General features: G+C 33.8%; 1 long non-coding RNA gene and 1 other non-coding gene across 2 annotated transcripts; both read left to right on the top strand.

The window, feature by feature from the left end:
- The first annotated feature begins 9,436 nt into the window (after window positions 1-9,436).
- Window positions 9,437-9,544, top strand: LOC112773386 (small nucleolar RNA R71). Its single transcript, XR_003187938.1, has one exon. It is a non-coding gene; the product is annotated as a small nucleolar RNA R71 (small nucleolar RNA).
- Window positions 9,545-16,766: 7,222 nt separating this feature from the next.
- Window positions 16,767-19,067, top strand: LOC140181536 (uncharacterized). The gene is made up of 5 exons (XR_011876270.1): window positions 16,767-17,002; window positions 17,366-17,654; window positions 17,757-18,029; window positions 18,226-18,269; window positions 18,744-19,067. It is a non-coding gene; the product is annotated as an uncharacterized lncRNA (long non-coding RNA).
- The last annotated feature ends 6,008 nt before the right edge of the window (window positions 19,068-25,075 follow it).

The following is a 25,075-nucleotide window of genomic DNA, read 5'->3' as shown; positions in this document are numbered from 1 at the left end:
AATTTTTGATGCCTTGAGGTGGGGTATTTAATGTTTTCCCACTTCTTAATTGAACTGCTTGGCATTCTTCTGCTATTTGCCTTGATAGCTGCTGCTTTGTTTGCTTAAACTGTTCGTCCATATGTATATTAGCTATCCTTGTCTCCTGTAGCCTGTCTTTGAATTCAGCTAGCTGCTTTGTTAGAAAATCCAATTGCTGATTGAATTCAGCAGCTTGTTTTATAGTACTGAATTCAGCAGTTACTGTTTTAACCTCTTCATTCAGGGAAGGGTTGCTGCTTAGATACAGATGCTGATTCCTGGCAACTGTATCAATGAGCTCTTGAGCCTCTTCAATTGTCTTTCTCATATGGATAGATCCACCAGCTGAGTAATCTAGAGACATCTGAGCTCCTTCCGCAAGCCCATAGTAGAAGATGTCTAACTGAACCCACTCTGAAAACATTTCAGAGGGGCATTTTCGTAGCATCTCTCTGTATCTCTCCCAGGCATCATAAAGAGATTCATTATCTCCTTGTTTAAAGCCTTGGATGTCCAGCCTTAGTTGTGTCATCCTTTTTGGAGGAAAATACTGATTCAGGAATTTTTCTGTCAGCTGTTTCCATGTTCTTATGCTGGCCTTAGGTTGGTTATTTAACCACCTCTTAGCTTGATCTTTTACAGCAAATGGAAACAGTAATAGTCTGTAGACATCCTGATCTATTTCCTTATCATGTACTGTGTCAGCAATTTGTAAAAATTGTGCCAGAAACTCTGTAGGTTCTTCCTGTGGAAGACCGGAATACTGGCAACTTTGCTGCACCATGATAATGAGCTGAGGATTCAACTCAAAGCTACTAACTCCAATGGAGGGTATGCATATGCTACTCCCATATGAAGTAGTAGAGGGGTTAGAATATGACCCCAGAGTCCTCCTGGATTGTTCATTTCCACTTATGTCCATGATGGATATATGGATATAACTTGAACTGATTTATCTTTTTATTTATTTTATTTTATAAGAAGTAAATACTTAAATAAAATAAAATAACTAAAAAGAATTTGAATTTTGAAATTAAAAAATATTATTTTTTTTTCGTAAAAGAAAATAAAAATTAATTAGTTAAAAAAAAAAGAAATTTTTGAAAAAGAGGGAAGATATTTTCGAAAATTAGAGAGAGAGAGTTAGTTAGGTAGTTTTGAAAAAGTTAAGAAACAAACAAAAAGTTAGTTGGTTAGTTGAAACAAATTTTGAAAAGATAAGAAGTTAGGAAGTTAGAAAAGATATTTTGAAAAGATATTTTTGAATTTAGTGAGGAGAGAGAAAAACAATAAGATAGTACAAGATTTAAAATTTTTAGATCTAATGCTCCTTGTTTTTGAAAATTTTGGAGGGAAAACACCAAGGAACACCAAACTTAAAAATTTTAAGATCAAGACACAAGGAAAACTCAAGAACACTTTGAAGACTCACAAGAACACAAGAACATGAAGAAAGAACACCAAACTTAAAATTTTTAGAAAACCAAACAAAAATTTTCGAAAACCAAAGGGAAATCAACAAGAAAACACCAAACTTAAAGTTTGGCACAAGATTTAATAGAAAAAATTATTATTTATGAAAAAGAAGGTTTTGAAAAGAATATAAAAGACTCTAACCCAATTACCAAGAACACAGATTAACGCTCTAGCCAAATGAGTTATGAAAATTTTCAAAAATTTTAAGAAAGATTATTTTTGAAAACACCAAACTTAAAGTTTGGCACAGGATTTAACAGAAAAATTATTTTTGAAAAAGGTTTTTAAAAAAATATGATAGCCAATTACCATGAACATAAACACCACGTTCTAATTAACTGAGCTATAAATTTAAAGTGTTTTAACAAGGGATAAATAATAAAAGACTCTAAACCAAAAAGAGAAAATTTTTCCTAATCTAAGCAACAAAATAAACCGTTAGTTGTCCAAACACGAACAATCCCCGGCAACGGCGCCAAAAACTTGGTGCACGAATTGTGAATCACACTTTTCACAACGCGTACCACTAACCAGCAAGTGCACTGGGTCGTCCAAGTAATACCTCACGTGAGTAAGGGTCGAATCCCACGGAGATTGTTGGTTTGAAGCAATCTATGGTTATCTTGTAAATCTTAGTCAGGAAGTCAATTATGTTTATCAGTTGAATTGTGAATAACCAAGAGAGCATAAATTAAAGGTTACTTGTTGTGCAGTAATGGAGAATATGTTAGAGTTTTGGAGATGCTTTGTCTTCTGAATCTCTGCTTTCCTCTGTCTTCTTGTTCACGCACGCACGTCCTTCTATGGCAAGCTGTGTGTTGGTGGATCACCGTTGTCAATGGCTACCTTCCATCCTTCCAGTGAAAACTACGCTCACGCGCTCTGTCACAGCACGGCTAATCACCGGTTGGTTCTCGATCCGGTTGGAATAGGATTTACTATCCTTTTGCGTCTGTCACTAATGCCCAGCCTTCAGGAGTTTGAAGCTCATCACAGTCATTCAATCCTTGAATCCTACTCGGAATACCACAGACAAGGTTTAGACTTTCCGGATTCTCATGAATGCCGCCATCAATTCTAGCTTATACCACGGAGATTCTGATTAAGGAATCTAAGAGATACTCATTCAATCGTATATAGAACGGAGGTGGTTGTCAGGCACACGTTCATGATTTGAGGAGGGTGATGAGTGTCACAGATCATCACCTCCATCACAGTTAAGCGCGAATGAACATCTTAGATAGGAACAAGCGTGTTTGAATGGAAAACAGAAATACTTGCATTAATTCATCGAGACACAGCAGAGCTCCTCACCCCCAACAATGGGGTTTAGAGACTCATGCCGTCAGAGAATACAAAGTTTAGATCTGAAATGTCATGAGATCCAAAATAAGTCTCTAAAAGTTGTTTAAATACTAAACTAGTAGCCTAGGTTTACAAAAATTGGATAAACTATGATGGATGATGCAGAGATCCACTTCTGGGGCCCACTTGGTGTGTGCTGGGGCTGAGACTTAAGCAATTCTCGTGCAGAGGCCATTTGTGGAGTTGAACGCCAGTTTTTATGCCAGTTTGGGCGTTCAACTCCAGCTTTTGATCCTTTTCTGGCGCTGGACGCCAGAATTGGGCAGAAGACTTGCGTTGAACGCCAGTTTACGTCATCTATTCTTGTGCAAAGTATGGACTATTATATATTGCTGGAAAGTCCTGGATGTCTACTTTCCAACGCAATTGGAAGCACGCCATTTCGAGTTCTGTTGCTCCAGAAAATCCACTTTGAGTGCAGGGAGGTCAGAATCCAACAGCATCAGCAGTCCTTTTTCAGCCTGAATCAGATTTTTGCTCAGCTCCTTCAATTTCAGCCAGAAAAATACCTGAAATTACAGAAAAATACACAACTCATAGTAAAGTCCAGAAATATGAATTTTTCCTAAAAACTAATAGAAATAGACTAAAAACTAACTAAAACATACTCAAAACTATATGAAATTATCCCCAAAAAGCGTATAAAATATCCGCTCATCACCATCCCTTCCCAGATCCTACTCGGAATACCACAAACAAGGTTTAGACTTTTCAGATCTCAAGAATGGCCGCCAATAATTCTAGTCTATACCACGAAGACTCTGATCGTGGATCAGGAGGCTAAGAGATACGCATTCAAGCTTGTTTGCATGTAGAACGGAAGTGTTTGTCAGGCACGCGTTCATAAGTGAGAATGATGATGAGCGTCACATAATCATCACATTCATCATGTTCTTTTGTGCAAATGAATATTTTAGAGAAGAAATAGGCTTGAGTTGAATAGAAAAATAATAGTACTTCGCATTAATTCATGAGGAACAGCAGAGCTCCACACCTTAATCTATGGTGTGTAGAAACTCTACCGTTGAAAATACATAAGTGAAAACAGGGTAGACATGGCCGAGTGGTCAGCCTCCCATGGAGGTCTCAGAACGTAAAAGTTACATAATGTGTTCCCGAGATGTGAAATAAATCACTAAAAGTAGTTTTTATACTAAACTAGTAACTAGGGTTTACAGAAATGAGTAAATGATGCAGAAATCCACTTCCAGGCCCACTTGGTGTGTGCTTGGGCTGAGCATTGAAGCTTTCACGTGTAGAGATCTTCCTTGGAGTTAAACGCCAGTTTGTAACCTGTTTCTGGCATTTAACTCTGCTTTGCAACCTGTTTCTGGCATTTAACTCCAGAATAGGGCAGAAAGCTGGCGTTGAATGCCAGTTTGTGTCATCTAAACTCAGGTAAAGTATGGACTATTATATATTTCTAGAAATCACTGGATGTCTACTTTCCAACGCAATTAAAAGCGCACCATTTGGACTTTTGTAGCTCCAGAAAATCTACTTTGAGTGCAGGGAGGTCAGAATCTAACAGCATCTGCAGTCCTTCTTCAGCCTCTGAATCTGATTTTTGCTCAAGTCCCTCAATTTCAGCCAGAAAATACCTGAAATAATAGAAAAATACACAAACTTATAGTAAAGTCCAGAAATGTGATTTTTATTTAAAAAATAATAAAAATATACTAAAAACTAATCAAATCATACTAAAACCTATGTAAAAATAATGCCAAAAAGCGTATAAATTATCCGCTCATCACAACACTAAACTTAAATTGTTGCTTGTCCCCAAGCAACTGAAAATCAAATAGGATAAAAAGAAGAGAATATACTCTAAATCCTAAAGTATCAATGAAACTTAGCTCCAATTAGATGAGCGGGACTAGTAGCTTTTTGCCTCTGAATAGTTTTGGCATCTCACTTAATCCATTGAAGTTCAGAATGATTGACATCTATAGGAACTTAGAATTTAGATAGTGTTATTGATTCTCCTAGTTCAGTATGTTGATTCTTGAACACAGCTACTTTATGAGTCTTGGCTGTGGCCCTAAGCACTTTGTTTTCCAGTATTACCACCGGATACATAAATGCCACAGACACATAACTGGGTGAACCTTTTCAGATTGTGACTCAGCTTTGCTAAAGTCCCCAATTAGAGGTGTCCAAGGTTCTTAAGCACACTCTTTTTTTTGCTTTAGACCTCGACTTTAACCGCTCAGTCTCAAGTTTTCACTTGACACCTTCACGCCACAAGCACATGGTTAGGGACAGATTGGTTTAGCCACTTAGGCCAGGATTTTATTCCTTTAGGCCCTCCTATCCACTGATGCTCAAAGCCTTGGATCCTTTTATTACCCTTGCCTTTTGGTTTTAAGGGCTATTGGCTTTTTCTGCTTGCTTTTTCTTTTTCTTTCTCTTCTCTTTTTTTTCGCTATTTTTCTTTTTTTTCGCAAGCTTTTGTATTCACTGCTTTTTTTTGCTTCAAGAATCAATTTTATGATTTTTCAGATTATCAAATAACATTTCTCCTTTTTCATCATTCTTCAAGAGCCAACAATTTTAACATTCATAAACAATAAATTCAAAAGATATATGCACTGTTCAAGCATTCATTCAGAAAACAAAAAGTATTGTCACCACATCAAGATAATTAAACTAATTTTAAGGATGTATTCGAAATTCATGTACTTCTTGTTCTTTTGTGATTAAAAAATTTTTCATTTAAGAGAGGTGATGGATTCATAGGACATTCATAGCTTTAAGACATAGGCACTTAAATACTAATGATCATGTAATAAAGACACAAACATAAATAAAGCATAAGGCTCAAAACCGAAAAATAGGAAAATAAGAACAAGGAGATTAAGGAACGGATCCACCTTAGTGAGGGTGACGTCTTCCTCTTCTTGAAGAACATATGGTGCTCTTGAGCTCCTCTATGTCTCTTCCTTGTCTTTGTTGCTCCTCCCTCATAGCTCTTTAATCTTCTCTAATCTCATGGAGAATGATGGAGTGCTCTTGGTTTTCCATCCTTAGTTGTCCCATGTTGAAACTTAATTCTCCTAGGGAGGTGTTGATTTGCTCCCAATAGTTTTGTGGAGGGAAGTGCATCCCTTGAGGCATCTCAGGAATTTCATGGTGAGGAATTTCCTCATGCTCTTGTTGAGGTCCATGATCTCTTGTTTGCTCCATCCTTTTCTTAGTGATGGGCTTGTCCTCATCAATGAAGATATCTCCCTCTATGTCAATTCCAGCCGAATTGCAGAGGTGGCAAATGAGGTGAGGAAAGGCCAACCTTGCCAAAGTGGATGACTTGTCAGCCACCTTGTAGAGTTCTTGAGGTATAATCTCATGAACTTCCACTTCCTCCCCAATCATGATACTATGGATCATGATGGCCCGGTCTATAGTAACTTCAGACCAGTTGCTAGTAGGAATAATTGAGCGTTGGATGAATTCCAACCATCCTCTAGCTACAGGCTTAAGGTCCGGTCTTCTCAATTGAACCGGCTTGCCTCTTGAGTCAACTTTCCATTGAGCTCCTTCCACACATATGTCCATGAGAACTTGGTCCAACCTTTGATCAAAGTTGACCCTTCTAGTGTAGAGGCGTGCGTTTTCTTGCATCATTGGCAAGTTGAACGCCAACCTTACATTTTCCGGACTGAAATCTAAGTATTTACCCCGAACCATGGTAAGCCAATTCTTTGGATTCGGGTTCCTACTTTGATCATGGTTCCTAGTGATCCATGCGTTTGCATAGAACTCTTGAACCATTAAGATTCCGACTTATTGAATAGGATTAGAGAGAACTTCCCATCCTCTTCTTCTAATCTCTTGTCGGATCTCCGGATATTCGCTCTTTTTGAGCTTAAAAGGGACCTCAGGGATCACCTTTTTCTTGGCCACAACTTCATAGAAGTGGTCTTGATGGACTTTTGAGATGAATCTCTCCATCTCCCATGACTCAAAGGTGGAAGCAATTGCCTTTCCTTTCCTCTTCCTCGAGGTTTTTCTGGCCTTAGGTGCCATTGATGGTTATGGAAAAACAAAAAGCAATGTTTTTACCACACAAAACTTAAAAGGTTTGCTCGTCCTCGAGAAAAGAAGAAAGAAAGTAGTAGAAGAAGAAGAAAATAGAGGAGATGGAGGGAGAAGGTGTATTCGGCCAAAGGGGAGAAGTGGTGGTTGTAATGTATGAAAATGGAGTAGTGTTGAGGGGTTTATATAGGGGTGGGGGAAGGGTAGGTTTCGGCCATTAGGGTTGGGTTTGGGAGGGAAAAGAATTTGAATTTTGGAGGTAGGTGGGGTTTATGGGGAAGAGTGGATGGATGTGAGTGGTTAAGGGTATATAGGGAAGAGGTATGGAGGTGATTGGTGAAGGGTATTTGGGGAAGAGAGTTATGAAAACATGTGAAGAGGAGAGAAGAAGAGGTGGGATAGGTGGGGATCCTGTGGGGTCCACAGATCTAGTGGGGTCAAGGACTTAGCATCCCTGCTCCAATTAGGCGTGCAAAACGCCCTTAGAGTGCATGTCTGGTGTTAAACACCAGCTTGCTGCTTGTTTCTGGCGTTTAACGCCACTTCTATGCTCTGTTCTGGCGTTAAACGCCAGTTTGGTGCTTGTTTTTAGCGTTTAACGCCAGCTTGATGCTTCTTTTTGGCGTTAAACGCCAGTTTGATGCTTCTTACTGTCGTTTAAATGCCAGTAAGTTCTTCCTCCAGGGTGAGCTATTTTTAATGTTGTTTTTCATTCTGTTTTTGATTATTCAGTAGTTTTTGTGACTTCACATGATCATCAACCTAAAGAAAACATAAAATAGAAATGAAAAATAATTAAATATAGTTAAATAACATTGGGTTGCCTCCCAATAAGTGCTTCTTTAACGTCAATAGCTTGACAGTGAGCTTTCATAGAGCCTCACAAATATTCAGAGCATTGTTGGGACCTCCCAACACCAAACTTAGAGTTTGGTTGTGGCCTCCCAACACCAAACTTAGAGTTTGACTGTGGGGGCTTTGGTTGACTCTGCAGTGAGAGAAGCTTTTCATGCTTCCTCTCTATGGTTACTGAAGGAGAACCTTGAGTTTTAAATATAAGGTAGTCCTCATTCAGTTGAAGGACCAACTCTCCTCTGTCCACATCAATCACAGCTCTTGCTGTGGCTAGGAAGGGTCTTCCAAGGATGATGGATTCATCCTCATCCTTCCCAGTGTCTAGGATTATGAAATCAGCAGGGATGTAAAGGCCTTCAACCTTTACTAGCATGTCCTCTACTAGTCCATAAGCCTATTTTCTTGAGTTGTCTGCCATCTCTAATGAGATTCTGGCAACTTGCACCTCAAAGATCCCAAGTTTCTCTATTACAGAGATTGGCATAAGGTTAATGCCTGACCCCAGGTCACACAAAGCCTTCTCAAAGGTTATGGTGCCTATGGTACATGGTATTAAGAATTTACCAGGATTCTATTTCTTTTGAGGTAATTTCTGCCTATCCAATGCATTCAGTTCATTGGTGAGCAAGGGAGGTTCATCTTCCCAAGTCTCATTACCAAATAATTTGGCATTCAGCTTCATGATTACACCAAGGTACTTAGCAACTTGCTCTTCAGTAATGTCTTCATTCTCTTCAGAGGAAGAATACTCATCAGAGCTCATGAAGGGCAGAAGCAGGTTGAATGGAATCTCTATGGTCTCTAGTTGAGCCTCAGATTCCTTTGGTTCCTCAAAGGGAAACTCCTTATTGGTCAGTGAATGTCCCAGGAGGTCTTCCTCACTAGGATTCACGTCCTTCTCCTCCTCTCTAGGTTCGACCACACCAAGTAAGGTTATGGCCTTGCACTCTCTTTTTGGATTCTCTTCTGTATTGCTTGGGAGAGTACTAGGAGGAGTTTCAGTAACTCTTTTACTCAGCTGGCCCACTTGTGCCTCCAAATTTCTAATAGAGGACCTTGTTTCATTCATGAAACTTAGAGTGGCCTTAGATAGATCAGAGACTATATTTTCTAAGCTAGATGAATTCTGCTCAGAATTCTCTGTCTGTTGCTGAGAGGATGATGGAAAAGGCTTGCTATTGCTAAACCTGTTTCTTCCACCATTATTAAAACCTTATTGAGACTTTTGTTGATCCTTCCATGAGAAATTTGGATGATTTCTCCATGAGGGATTATAGGTGTTTCCATAGGCTTCACCCATGTAATTCACCTCTGCTATTGCAGGGTTCTCAGGATCATAAGCTTCTTCTTCAGAAGATGCTTCTTTAGTACTGTTGGATGTAGCTTGCAATCCATTCAGACTCTGAGAAATCATATTGACTTGCTGAGTCAATATTTTATTATGAGCCAATATGGCATTCAGAGTATCAATTTCAAGAACCCCCTTCCTCTGAGGCGTCCCATTACTCACATGATTCCTTTCAGAAGTGTACATGAACTGGTTATTTGCAACCATGTCAATGAGTTCCTGAGCTTCTGCAGGCATTTTCTTTAGGTGAATAGATCTACCTGCAGAATGGTCCAATGACATCTTTGATAATTCAGACAGACCATCATAGAATATATCCAGGATGGTCCATTCTGAAAGCATGTCAGAAGGACACTTTTTGGTCAGTTGCTTGTATCTCTCCCAAGCTTCATAGAGGGATTCACCTTCTTTCTGTTTGAAGGTTTGAACATCCACTCTAAGCTTGCTAAGCTTTTGAGGAGGAAAGAACTTGGCCAAGAAAGTCGTGACCAGCTTATCCCAAGAGTTCAGGCTATCTTTAGGTTGAGAGTCCAACCATATTCTAGCTCTGTCTCTTACAGCAAACGGGAAAAGCATAAGCCTGTAGACCTCGGGATCAACCCCATTGGTCTTAACAGTATCACAGATTTGCAAGAATTCAGTTAAGAACTGAAAAGGATCTTCTGATGGAAGTCCATGAAACTTGTAATTCTGTTGCATCAGAGAAACTAATTGAGACTTTAGCTCAAAATTGTTTGCTCTAATGGCAGGGATTGAGATGCTTCTTCCATGTAAGTTGGAATTCGGTGCTGTAAAGTCACCAAGCATCTTCCTTGCATCTCCACCATTATTATTATTTTCGGCCATGTCTACTTCTTTTTCGAAAATTTCTGTCAGATTTTCTCTAGAGAGTTGTGACGTTAGGATTTTTCTAGTAAAGAATTTTATAAAAATAATTGCGTTGTAGATATAGTTTCTAAACCAACAGAAATCCCTTCGTACAAACGTTTTGGTTGTCACAAGTAACAAACCCCTTAAAAATTGATAACCGAAGTATTTAAACCTCGGGTCATCTTCTCAAGGAACTGCAGGGAACTATGTTCTTATTATTGGTTATGAAGATTGTAAATTGGGGTTTTGAAGATGAGGAACAAGTAATTTAAATGGCAGGTAAAACAAATAAATAACTGTAAAATAAACTTTTGGCAAGGTATGAGAAATTGGAAGTCCTATCCTAGTTATCCTTATCAATGATGATGAAAATTGAATCTTAATTCCACTTAGTTAACCTTTACTTAAAGCAAAGGAAGGTCAAGCGACTAATTAGTTTGATCTTCAGATCCTAGTTACTTCCTAAGAAAAGATTGGGATTATTGAAATTCAATTCAATTAGCAAAGGTAACAATTATCAATCATGTTGAGTTTGATAACTCCTGAGTTACTGATTTCTTAACCAAGACCAAAAGGGGAAAAATAAATCTACTTGAATAAAAATATCTTCAGATTGGAAGCAACAGTAACATAAATAAAAGAAAGCAATCATAAACTGAAATACCTCAAATAACATTAATTCAAAGAATAATCTGTAACATAGAAGAATTCATAAATTAAATTGAGAAAATAAGTAATTAAAAAGGAATATTGAACCTGATAAAAAGAGATAATCCTGAAAGCAAAAGAAATCCTAATTCTAAATCCTAAAAGAGAGAGGAGAGAACATCTCCCTCAAAACTACATCTAAATCATGAATAGTGAATAATTGGAGACTCCCCTCTGAATGGATGCATTCCCCCACTTCATAACCTCTGATCTATGCCTTCTGGACTTGCATTTTCCCAAAAAGGGCTTCAGAAATCGCTGGGAGCATTTTCTGTAATTTCTGGTGCGTGGCCTCTATCACGCGTCCACGTGGGTCACGCGGTTGCGTCATCTGGAGTTTTCTTTGTCACGCGGTCGCGTTAATCATGCGTCTGCATCATCTGTGTTCTGCTTAAGGCGCGCGATCGCGTCAATCACGCGGTCGCGTCACTGCCATTTCGCACTGGCATGCGGCCGCGTCGTCCATGCGATCACGTCGCTACCAGTTTCTCCAAAAACTCTGTTTTATGCTTTCCTTCTATTTTTGTATGTTTTCTTTCTATCCTTTAAGTCATTCTTGCCTTAGAAGATCTGAAATTACTCAACACACGAATCACGGCATCGAATGGTAATAAAAGGGGTAATTAAAATAATTATTTTTAAAGCATAAGAAACATGTTTTTCACATACATCACATAATAAGGAAGGAAAAGTAGAACCATGCAATTTATATGAATAAGTGAGTGAAGGATTGAATAAATCACTTAAATTAGGCACAAAATATATCATAAAATATGGGTTTATCAAGTTGTGCTTTAGCTTCCCTTAGCTTCCTCTTCAGAGTCCTTTCAGGTTCAGGATCAGCTTCAACAAGATTGTTCTTATCCTTGTTCCTTCTCATATGAAAAAGAAGAGAACAGAAAAGAAAATATGGAATCCTCTATGTCACAGTATAGAGATTCCTTATATGAGTATAAGAAAAGAAGGATGGAAGAAAGAAAAGATAAGAATTCGAACACAGAGGAGAAGAGTTGGTTCGAATTTTTGAGTAGAAGAGAGGTGTTAGTAAATAAATAAATAAATAGAAGGAGATGAGAGAGGGAAGAATTCGAAAAGTAAATAAAATAAAATAAAAATATTTTTGTTTTTAATTTAAAATTTGAAGTTAAAAGAGAAACAAAATAAAATTAAAATTTAAAACAATTAGTTAATTAAAAAGAATTTTGAAAAAGGGGTTAGTAGTTTTCGAAAATTAGAGAGGAAAAAGTAGTTAGGTGGTTTTGAGAAAGATAAGAATCAAAATAAAAAGTTAAGTAGTTAATTGAAAAAGATTTGAAAATCAATTTTGAAAAGATAAGAGGTTAGAAAAGATTTCGAAATTGATTTTGAAAAAGATGTGATTGACATTGAAAAAGATATGAATGAAAATAATTTTGAAAAAGATTTGAATTTAAAAAGATTTGATTTTGAAAATTGAAGTTGATTACTTGACTAACAAGAAACAAAAAGATATGATTTTAAAATTTAAAGATTGAACCTTTCTTACTAGGCAAGTAACAAACTAAACTTTTTTTTGAATCAATCACATTAATTATTAGCATTAATTTCGAAAATATGAAATAGAAATAAGAAAAAGATTTTGAAAATAAATTTTGAAATTTTCGAAATTATGAAAAAAAATGAAAAAGATTTTATTTTTGAAAAAGATTTGAAAAAGATAAAATTTTTAAGTTGAAAATTTGATTTGACTTATAAAAAACAATTAAATTTAAAAACATTTTGACTAAATCAAACCAAATTTTCAAAAATTTATGAGAGAATAAGGGAAAGATATTTTTTATTTTTAAATTTTTAATGAAGAAAGAGAAAAACAACAAAAAGACTCCAAACATGAAAATTATGAATCAAAACACACAATGCATGCAAGAACACTTTGAATGTCAAGATGAACACCAAGAACACTTTGAATGTCAAGATGAACGCCAAGAACTTATTTTTGAAAATTTTTAAGAAAAGAAAAACATGCAAGACACCAAACTTAGAAATTTTCAAACTTTAGATACTAACAAATTGAAAATGCATATGAAAAACAAGAAAAGACACCAAACAAGAAAAATTTAAAGATCAAACAAAGAAATTCATCAAGAACAACTTGAAGATCATGAAGAACATCATGCATGAGTTTTCGAAAATTTTAAGAAAATTTAAAAATATGCAATTGACACCAAACTTAAAATTGACACAAGACTCAAACAAGAAACATCAAATTTTTTGTTTTTATGGTTTTATTAAATTTTTTTTTTGGATTTTTTTCGAAAATTAATTGGAAAAGAAAAATAAGGATTTCAAAATTTTTAATGAGAATTCCAGAAATCATGCAATATTAGTCTAAAGCTCCGGTCTAGGAATTAGACATGGCTTACTAGCCAGCCAAGCTTTCAGTGAAAGCTCCGGTCCAAAACACTAGACATGGCCAATGGCCAGCCAAGCTTTAGCAAAATATTACATACAAAAGCTAAATTGCTGAGAAAGACAAAGAAGCTCTTCTCTAATGATAGTTGAAACCTCGGTCCAAAGGATTAGACATGGCTTTACGGCCAGCCAGACTTCAACAGATCATCATGAAAGTCTAGAATTCATTCTTAAAAATTCTGAAGAACATAGAATAATTAAATTTTTTTTTTGAAAATTTTTTGAAAATAAAAATAATAAAAACAAAGAGCTTAAAATTAAAATAAAATTACCTAATCTGAGCAACAAGATGAACCGTCAGTTGTCCAAACTCGAACAATCCCCGACAACGGCGCCAAAAACTTGGTGCACGAAATCGTGATCATTCATTCCTTGGTAACGGCGCCAAAAACTTAATACGCACGTTCATAATTTTAGTTCTTTGTCACAACTTCGCACAACTAACCAGCAAGTGCACTAGGTCGTCCAAGTAATAAACCTTACGTGAGTAAGGGTCGATCCCACGGAGATTATCGGCTTGAAGCAAGCTATGGTCACCTTGTAAATCTCAGTCAGGAGGATTCAAATGGTTATGGAGATTTAATAATTAAAATATAATTAAAATATAAAATAGGATAGAAATACTTATGTAATTCATTGGTAAGAATTTCAGATAAGCGTATGGAGATTCTTTTGTTCCTTCTTCATACTCCTTTCCATGGCAAGCTGTATGTTGGGCATCACCGTTGTCAATGGCTACATCCCGTCCTCTCAGTGAAAATGGTCCAAATGTGCTGTCACCGTGACGATTGGATTTTTGATGGTATAGAATTTCACAAATGAAGTCTCGTTGCAAGTATAGTTTCTAAACCAATCACTAATCCTTTCATACAAAAAGTTGTTTGTCACTAAAACAAACCCCTAAAATTTATAAACCGAAGTATTCAAACCTCGGGTCGTTCTCCCTAGGAATTGTAATGGAGTGTCTTGTTATCGGTTGTGAGTTATATTTGGGGTTTTGATATGAAGCATGAAAGATAAATGGTAAGAAAGTAAACTAACGGCTAAAAAGGTCTTGGCAAGGGTTGGTGGTCAAAGATCTCTATCCTAATCACTAACCACAATATGAGAATTGGCAAGGATTAATCTCATTAAATCATCCTCTAACTAGTAGTAAAGGAAAGTCAAATGAGCTATATCAATCCTAGTCCATAAGTCCTAACTCTCCACTAATTCAATTAGTGAGAACTAGAGTCAATGAATCCCAATCATCAATTACTTGGACATTAGTAACTCAAGAGTTCCTAAGTTACCTTTCCAAGCCAAGAACATAAAACTCTACTCTAAAATCCAACCAAGCATTTCATCAAACACTTGGAAGGCATAAAAGGAAAGCATAGTAAAATTGCAAGAAGAGTAAATCTGCACTACTCAATTTGCAAGGAATTAAACAACAACAAATCAAATGAACACAATTATTATGATTTACCTTGAATTGAATTGAAAGAGAAAGAAAGGAACAAAAGTAGATCTACAACAAAATGCAAGAACAACATAAAGGAAATTACAACAAAAGGATGGAAGAAGAATGAATGTAACAACAAGGAATTGAGAGAAGAAGAAGATGAATTAAAATCTAGATCTAAGAACTAAACCTAATCCTAATTCTAGAGAGAAGTGAGAGCTTCTCTCTCTAGAAACTAACTCTAACTACTAAACTAAGCTAATTGGTAACTAACATATGTTTTCCTCTTCACTCCTTGGGTTAAATAGCATCAGAAATGAGTTGGATTGGGCCCACAAGGCTTTAGAATTCGTTGGCCACGTTTTGCTTTAAGTGAACTAGGTGGCAGCAACGGCGCGTGCGTGTACTTTGCGCGTGCGCGCCACCATACGTGTAGCAACTATGGCAAATCTTATATCGTTTCGAAGCCCCGGATGTTAGCTTTCCAACCCAACTGGAACCGCATCAATTGGACCTCTGTAGCTCAAGTTATGGTCGTTTAAGTGCAAAGAGGTCGGCTTGACAGCTTTCCGGTTCTTTCATTTCTTCATGAGTTCTCCAACTTTTCATGCTTTCTCTCTTCATTCCCTTGATCCAATCTTTGCCTCCTAAACCTTAAATCACTTAACAAACATATCAAGGCATCTAATAGAATCAAGGTGAATTAAATTTAGCTATTTTGAGTCCTAAAAAGCATGTTTTCACATTCAAGCACAATTAAAGGAGAATATACAAAACCATGCTATTTCATTGAATAAATGTGGGTAAAAGGTGATAAAATCTCCTAAATTCAATACAAGATAAACCGTCAAATTGGGGTTTGTCACACCGCACGACTAATCATCTGTCGGTTCTCGATCATGCTGGAATAGGATTCAGTAATCCTTTTGCGTCTGTCACTACACCCAGCACTCGCGAGTTTGAAGCTCGTCACAGCCATCCCTTCCCAGATCCTACTCGGAATACCACAGACAAGGTTTAGACTTTCTGGATCTCAAGAATGGATGCCAATAAGTCTAGCCTATACCACGAAGACTCTGATCGTAGATCAGGAGGCTAAGAGATACGCATTCAAGCTTGTTTGCATGTAGAACGGAAGTGTTTGTCAGGCACACGTTCATAAGTGAGAATGATGATGAGCGTCACATAATCATCACATTCATCATGTTCTTGTGTGTGAATGAATATTTTAGAGAAGAAATAGGCTTGAGTTGAATAGAAAAATAATAGTACTTCGCATTAATTCATGAGGAACAGCAGAGCTCCACACCTTAATCTATGTTGTGTAGAAACTCTACCGTTGAAAATACATAAGTGAAAACAGGGTAGACATGGCCGAGTGGCCAGCCTCCCATGGAGGTCTCAGAACGTAAAAGTTACATAATGTGTTCCCGAGATGTGAAATAAATCACTAAAAGTAGTTTTTATACTAAACTAGTAACTAGGGTTTACAGAAATGAGTAAATGATGCAGAAATCCACTTCCGGGTCCACTTGGTGTGTGCTTGGGCTGAGCATTGAAGCTTTTACATGTAGAGGTCTTTCTTGGAGTTAAACTCCAGTTTGTAACCTATTTCTGGCGTTTAACTCTGCTTTGCAACCTGTTTCTGGCGTTTAACTCCAAAATAGGGCAGAAAGCTGGCGTTGAACGCCAGTTTGCATCGTCTAAACTCGGGAAAAGTATGGACTATTATATATTTCTGGAAAGCCCTAGATGTCTACTTTCCAACTCAATTGAGAGCGCACCATTTGGACTCCTGTAGCTCCAGAAAATCCACTTTGAGTGCAGGGAGGTCAGAATCCAACAGCATCTGCAGTCCTTCTTCAGCCTCTGAATCTGATTTTTGCTCACGTCCCTCAATTTCAGCCGGAAAATACCTGAAATCACAGAAAAATACACAAACTCATAGTAAAGTCTGGAAATGTGATTTTTATTTAAAAATTAATAAAAATATACTAAAAACTAATCAAATCATACTAAAAACTATGTAAAAACAATGCCAAAAAGCGTATAAATTATCCGCTCATCAGTAACACTATGGCTTGATTCTGAAATATATTTTTAATTCTTTGACAGCTTTCTGAGCACTTGAAGAAATACCTTGGTACCAGGCATGAACTAGTTAGTAGTATTCTCCTTTAATTTTCAGCTTGAGTATTGGCGGCAAGCGATAATCTTATTAGTCAAGTATGATTTGATTCTTGGTTTTATAATTCTCTATACTGATTTAGATTTGACTTTTTCTCATTGCAAAGGAAACTAGCAGACAAGGTAGCAGCAGCTGGATTCCAGCTGGATTCTTGGTTGTAGTTCCTGATCTTCTGTATGGTGAATACTTTAGTTATGATCCTCAATTTGATAGAGAAGGATGGTTGAAGAAACATGGAGAGGTTAGTTGTAACTTTTGCCATTAGAACATGTTTATTATGTAAAGTAAAATCCAAAAGTTGAATTTTTTGACCATGTTTTTGACATGTTTGTACTTTTAGGCTAAGGGATGTGAAGACACCAAACCTATTATTTGCTTTTTATTGGTTTGCTGCTGCTTCTTGTTTTCTTGATGAACTTCTTCTCCAATGTTTTCAGAGGAGAAGCTTCCATCTTCATTACCTGACATATTATTTGACATTTTTGGATACAATACCTTTTCATTAGAAATTAGCATAAGATTTTTATTAGTCTATTTGACCTTTCATTTTTGTTTTAGTCTGTTAGGGACAATAACCTTGTAAATTTTGCTTACTTTTCTGTAGCAATTCTACAGCAACTCATTCAAGATGAGCCAGGATGCTTGTTGGGGATGTGCCATGGCAAAAAGCATCTTTTTATCTTTTTATTTGTTTATTTTTATTATATATATTCTATGACCAATGACAAATTTGCATCTTATTCTCTTATTAAAGTTCTGCAATAGCAATGAGTCTAGTTAGATTGTTAATGCTAAACCTGGGATATCTCATGTTTGGTGACGAAGTTTTGCCTCAGATAACATTGAACTTGCCTACTAATGCCTTTGCTTCCAAAATTTCCCTATGGATAATAGTAAGAGTTTCATTCTTCTTCTTCTTCTTTTTTAAGAGGGTTTTTAGTTTTCTTTCTAAACTTCTAATGAATTTCTACTTTATATTTTCATTTCTCTTTCAGGTACTTAGCCCCTTCACCAAATATCCTTATTTTTAGCCACATGCTAATACTTATCTATGAAAGTAGAGCAAGACTTGTTCATGTTCATGGAACTTTTTTAGTCTAAATTTTCCTTAATTTTAAACAAATGTGCTTTGACCATGAACCCGCTTGCAAGGAGTCTGGAGGAGTTGCTGCCCCATAGAATTTCAAGTACCACTTGGTGTTTCATGCTGCTCAGAACAATATTGGTTATGGTTATACTTTTAGCTGCTTTTCTAATTCCTTATTTTGGTAAGTCCTAGGCTTTGTCTGTGTAAGGACGAAGTATAATAAGTTAATAAACTTCTATTGTATAGCTAATGTACTTCCACTAAATCTTGAGCAGTGTTACATCATCAGGAAAAATTCAATTTTTTATACAAAACAATATTTCTTAGTGGATGAAAGAAAATAGTTATACTCGCTTACTCACTTTATTGTAATTCAGGACTTGTGATGGCTTTAATTGGTTCTTTCCTCAGTACATTTGTGGTAAGCCAAGCATGCAATTAAGTCCAACATTCATCCTATTCAACATCTCATGATTTTTAAGTAGCATGCACATTCCTCCATGTAATTCCAGAATACATGTTCTGTAACTTTATAGGATTGGGTTGAGGGGATAATTAGTATTTATTTATGTTTAGCTACAGCTAAATTACATTTAGAAATTCGGAAAGAAAATGAAGAGTTTTCGTAAAGAATAAATCCTTATTTAGTTTAGCAAAGTTTTTAAATATTTTAGTGAGTGGAATGTGCTTTGTTAAACTTCTAGTGTGTTTATGTAACTTGGCTAATCTCTATCTATCTAATTACATCTAAATAGGAAGCTAGAAAATAGTGACATTCTAATAAAATTTTGTTAATAACTAATAAGTAATGATATTTTAAGGCAGAGTTGTAAGCATGCATTTATTTGAAGTTTTCTTAATCAGTACTATGTGGTCATGTTTGCAATTAATGTAGACGGGCTAAAAGGGCAGTTGTTGCTATGTTTGCAAGATCAAAAGAAAGTGTGAAGATAGAAGATATTAACATGACTGAGGAGGAAAGAACTGAGAAAGAACAGAAGGAGCTTATGCCTTTACTCACGGGCGGAAAATTGAAGTCTTGTCAGCATAAAGGTGTAAAGTGGTTGATTTCACTGCAAAATAATATGTATTAAGAGTTACATATTAAGACTTCCAATACTTTATTTGTATAAGAGTTATTATTTTTTATTTCCAATTCTAAAATATTATATATTATGTTTAATATTTTTTTGTGAGTTATGTAATATTTTGTTGATGAGTTATGATTTCTTATTATTGTGAAATTTTAAACAAAAAATTATATGTTTAACACGATAAAAACTATTTTTTTAAACGATAAAAAAATTACTTTTATCCAGTAAAAAAAGGCAATTTGTAACTATCATTTTAAATAACATGAAATGCCATTTTAACTTCGTAAAAACGGCGGTTTCAAAGGCCATTTTAACCAATAAAAATGACACTGTCAGGGTAAAAACGGCGGTTCAAAAATGCCATTTTAACCAACGAAAAGTCACTTTATCAGGGTAAAAACGGCAGTTCAAAAACGTCGTTTTAACCAACCAAAATGCCACTCTGTCAGGGTAATAATGGCGGTTCAAACCGCCATTTTAACTTATCCAAAAACTGCCGTTTTAATCCAGAAAAAAATAGCGGTTTGAACCGCCGTTTTAACCAACAAAAAATATCATTTTATCTTAAAATAACGGCGGTTTTAACCGCCGTTTTAACCAGGTAATTGTGGCGGTTCTTTAAAAACCGCTGTAATAACCAAATGACGCTTCAAATTATGGCGGTTTTTCTTGAGCGCCGTTCAAGGTAATAATGGCGGTTCAAACCGCCGTAATAACCTTAAAAAATCGCCGTAATTACCAAGTTTTTTTTGTAGTGAAACAATATCATTACAATACTAGTTCATGTTTTTATACACATACCTGTGGAATTTTCGGGCCACATGAATGACGCAGCAAACCAAATGATGAAGTACCCGTTTTACGTATATATATTCCCGTATTTGAATTCCAATCTAATTCAGATGATCTTCGTAGGGAGACATTTGGTTTGAAGAGCTCCTTGAGAGTAACATTGTTTGTGTACTTATCAGAATTGTTGCTAGGAAAAATTTATGTAGGGTGGGTTGTACATTTGTTCTATGACATTTTTGGAATTGAATGAATTTGCTCATTATTTTATCTATGTCGACTTTGTTATCGGTCGTTGAATTATTGATATTTGTCATATTATTAATAGCTAAAATTTTTATGTACGGAATGTCCGATCTAATTCTATTCACACCGTACAATGGATAAGCCATTTGTATCTGTTTTTCGAAGATTTTCGTCAGAGAGGTTATGACTGTTGTCATTTTATCAACTGCATTCGTAAAAATAATTTCACGCTAGTGGTGTTACTGGTTGTAGTTGGGTGGTAAATGAGTTTCAACGTGTTGAGACTGGTTATTGTTGAGGGATGAGTTCACCTCCTTTTGTTTCTTGTTTCCCGTATTAAACTTTCATGAAAATTGTATTTTAAATGATGAACATAACACATAAATTACGAACATATATTTAATGCATCAACAGATACTAAATAATTAATAAACATTACTATCGTACTCCAAAGAGTACATAAAGTTAAGTGAAAATTAATTCATACAAAAAATTTATCATAAAGAAGGTAATTTATTTTTTTTAATTAAAAATAAATACAGTTTATATCTTTTAGGCATTTCAATATTGAAAATAATAAAATTGAGAGCAGAAATATATAAATAGTTTTTATTCTAAGATATTCATAGTCACAAACATGGAACATATTTGAGTAGTGTAACTTTTTGAAGTTGAAAAAAATGATTACATCATTCTTCATGAAAAATACGCTAAAATATTAATCTAATACATTTTTTCATGAGTTATGTTGCAGAAAAATTATTTAGACAAGGAAAACTGATTCATGATTTAAAAATTGTAATTAAAAATAATTTACATAATTTCAGAAAAGGTTTAAAATCTTGTACTACAAATATGTACTAATAAATAATAAAGTTTTTTTTCGATTATATTAAAGAGTATGGGATAATAATAAAGAATTAACTTAATGTTAAGAAAAGCATAAAATTAAGTTTAAATCCATTATTCACATGGACCGATCATAATATAATGTCATATTTAGTTGTAGTTTAAAGTTGGATCAGTTACCTTGAAGATGTATCTATTATTTTTTTCAACGTTCTTTTTCTCTGCTTTGGCCTACTATTGTCCATAAAGTTTATACAAGGGTCTATCGATTCACTTGTGACATTGATCGTAGTTCTACCTCTTCCCTTACTCGGCCTTCTACCTCTCTCTCGTAGACATAATTCTTGTGATAATTGTTAATTCAAGATAAAATTAACTTAGATTTTTCTTGTACGAAGAGATAAATTATAAAAATTTTTGACGATCTATGACCAATGTGCTCTGAATTTATAGGGGCCAATGCTCTGAGTCTATGCCAAAAATTTATTCGATAGTTTTAAAATTTTTCAAAAACCATGAATGATGCTTGTCCTATTTATGAAATAACGATCACGGGCGGATAGGATCGCCTCCACAGTGCACCAGTGGGGCATGAGATCACAGGAGACACAGCTTTGGTTCGAACTTTGGACCTTCCCAAATTAGAGCACTAACCATCCATAGGCTAAAGTATCCTTATTAAACAATATACTAATAGTCATATGTATACTAAAAAGCAATACCTTTTGTGTACTATACACTTGTCATCCTAAAAAAATTAATAATTAAATCATATTAAAGAAATTATATTGTAAAACATTATTTTTATTTTTTGATGATAATATTGTATTTATTTGTTTTTATAATTTAATTTTGATACATTGATATTATAAAATATTTAACACAGTTATCCTATATATTCTTTCTTTTAAATTACTATTTATGCAATTAATGTATACGATACTACGATAGTTATTTTTATTAACGTAACGTTAGTAGTATACTTGTGAAGACATATATTTTAAATTTTAACTTTGATTTCAATTTTTTTTAATTTTAAAATAAGTAGCTCATAAATAAAATACATTTACTCATTTGAAACATCATCGTACAAGTACAAAAGTCCTCACAAGATAAACAGTAAATATAAATATGTTTGCACACAAAATTAATCTTCAAACGAACATTAAAAAATATAGAGCATCTCAACGTACACTCATGCACACACTAGCCATTCTTTTTTCAATAGTGGTCGTTTTTTATTTTTTATTTACACTCATATACACATAATTAATAACTCCCTAACTAACTATTTAGTAGGTACTATATTATTAGGTTTGTAGCATGTTAAAATTTTCAATTTGTTATTTTATTTTGTCTCTCAAATTGTATTTGATATTCCAATCCCTAAAAAATCTTAATCGAATATTTAAATTTTTCATAAAATTTAATTATTAAATCAATCTCTAGTATTAGACAGAACCAATACTCATGCTAAAAATTAAATATATCAATTTTTATTATTATTGAATAATAACTTAATCGTCTTGAAGAAATTTTAAAATTATTAGTTCAGTTCATTCAATTAAAATTTGTTTAGATTAAATTATTTGATTAAAAAAATTTATGAAACTCTTAGAGATATGATGCTCTTTTAATTTGGTTTGAATGCCACTTGACATGCAGCCTTGTGTTGAAAACTTATTATAATCTTTAAAGATATCATGCTCTTCTAATTATAGTATACACTTTTTTTGAGTTTTTTTTTTCAACATTTATTTTTTTTTTCAAAGCAATAACAGGTACAGAATTGGAGAAATAAAAAAATTACAAAATAGAGTTGATTATTAAGATCTACTAATTCGTAAACATAATTTTAGTAGTGCAGTTAACTTGTTGGTTAATTAATATAATATATTCTTCTGAAATAATAAAAATGATGAAAAATTAATGTTCAACTTTTTTTTATTAAACGATCAATTTAGATTTTAATTTAGGGTGAAATTAATCAACTAATTCATCTGAATTATATTCAAAAATTAAATTTAAATTTAAAAGGCAACATTTTTAAATTGAAATTTTAACGGTTTGTCATGTTGTTCAAAAAGTAATTTAAATTTAAAAATTGTTGATGGCCACCATCAAAATCTCGTAACAAATTTTGTACGTGTGTTTCATGTAATTTTTAAAAATAAAAAGACTTAATTTAAACCTCCTATTATTTAGAGATTATAATTTTTTAAATTTTAAATGAGGGTGTAAACGTTATAAATAATTGTTCGAATAATCGATGTCAATACTATTCAGCCTTTTTATTGAGTATTTTTATTTTTTTGTTATCCACCCATTTTCATCACTCATGTTACAACTAACGCGGCACTAATGACTGGTTGTGTAACTAAGAGCAGTTCAACGAGGTCGTAACGTCAATTTTCTTTACCTTTACTCGTTCCATACTTTTACTATTTTTTATGTATATGTGTTAGCAATTATTTATAAAATTTTCTCCGATTGTTAACTTATTTAATTATCAATATGACATTATTCATGTGTTTTTATTTTTTTTGAAGATTAAATTCAACGCAAAAAAAATAAGTGGGAATAGAAAACCAGTGTATCTTCCACTCAAGATGCTATTTGCGATGTATCTTGCAATAAATCTCGATTATGTATCCTTGATTAATACCTCATATTATAAAAATAATACCTAAATTGTATATGATTCGTTCTAGGGTAGCATAGTTTACATTTTTATTTCACCTAAACCAGCATGGGTAAAGCGATTTATGTGTAACTAACTATCCCCCACCCCTAATATAATTAACATGTAACAATCTATCCCACGCTACCAAAGTCTAAATAAAAAGAGTACAATATTAATAACATGAGCGTTTATCATAATTTTAAAAATTTTAAAATAATACTAGAAAATTTATTTAAAATTCCATAATTTAAATATTTTAAATACATCTACTTGTATTCACTAATACAAATATGTTTATTTAAATTAACCAATTAAACTAATAAGAGTACAAATTTTTAAAAAATTTTAATTTAAAAAAAATACAATTGTATTTATTGTGTACTTAAAATTTACCTGTTTATATTTTTTTAATCAAATAAATAAAATTAATGATATGAATACAATAAAATGACTGTATATAACTTTATAAAACTAAATTGATTCATTAATTTAAATTATATCTATTTAAATTTTAAATAATACAATGAAAAACAAAATCCTTAAAAAATATGATATTACTCTGTTTTGAGAATTAAATTTTTTTTTTCAAATGTTTGATTGGATAAAAACCTCTGATTAAACTGGTTTGATATACTATATAGTTTTGTTTATGCTTAATAATTTTTAATTATATTTATGTTTAAGCAAAATTTATAGTAAACATCTAACTACAATTTCTCAATTTAAATGGATCAGTTTGTTTCTATAATAAAATATATATCACAAGTGCTTAATCTAATTTGATGGCTATACATAGATTCTAATGGCTTTTTTATTTAAATAAAATAAAATAAGATCAAATTTATTTGACTCTCCTGACTGAAAATCGAAAACGTGAATCCCTAAATCAATTTATATATAAATTTGCTAGGTAATATTTGTTACCTATTGTACTGTACACCACAATCTAACACGATTTATGCATTGATAACGTTCTGGAACAGAGCATAAATTGTGGTAGGGCATAGGGTGTCTCAAGATGTATAAAAAACGTGGTTGGGCATGAAGTTTTATCTTTTTTTTTTTTCAATCTAAACCAGCGTAGGTGCGTTCTACCAGCACATCCATCCCAACCTAGCACGATCTACGTTTAATACCTTACCTCAACCCACTTTAGCACGATTTATGTACATTCATCACTTATCTTACATAAACAAAATTTCTTAAATTTTATTTTATAATCAATTTTTTTCTAACAACAACTTATCTCTTCCTATTTTAATTTAATTTGTACATTAATTACTTAATAATTAAAAAATATTCACCAATTTTTCTTTACTTTTAATCTCCCATAACAATGATTTTTTTCTTTACATAGTACTTTCGATAAGTTAGGCCAAACAAAAATTAAAATATGGTAATCTTATTGATTTTTATATACGATATACTAATTTTTTTAATATGTTTATAACGTTTAATATGGAGTATTAAATTAAAAAATATTATATAATTAATTATTTGGAGTACTATATCTTTAATATGTTTATGATAATAAATATTAAATAATTAATGAGAGTACTATTTTAT

The sequence above is a fragment of the Arachis hypogaea genome, chromosome 18 (assembly GCF_003086295.3).
Source record: "Arachis hypogaea cultivar Tifrunner chromosome 18, arahy.Tifrunner.gnm2.J5K5, whole genome shotgun sequence".
NCBI classification, from domain to species: domain Eukaryota; kingdom Viridiplantae; phylum Streptophyta; class Magnoliopsida; order Fabales; family Fabaceae; genus Arachis; species Arachis hypogaea.
This window is presented reverse-complemented; position numbering and strand designations above follow the sequence as displayed.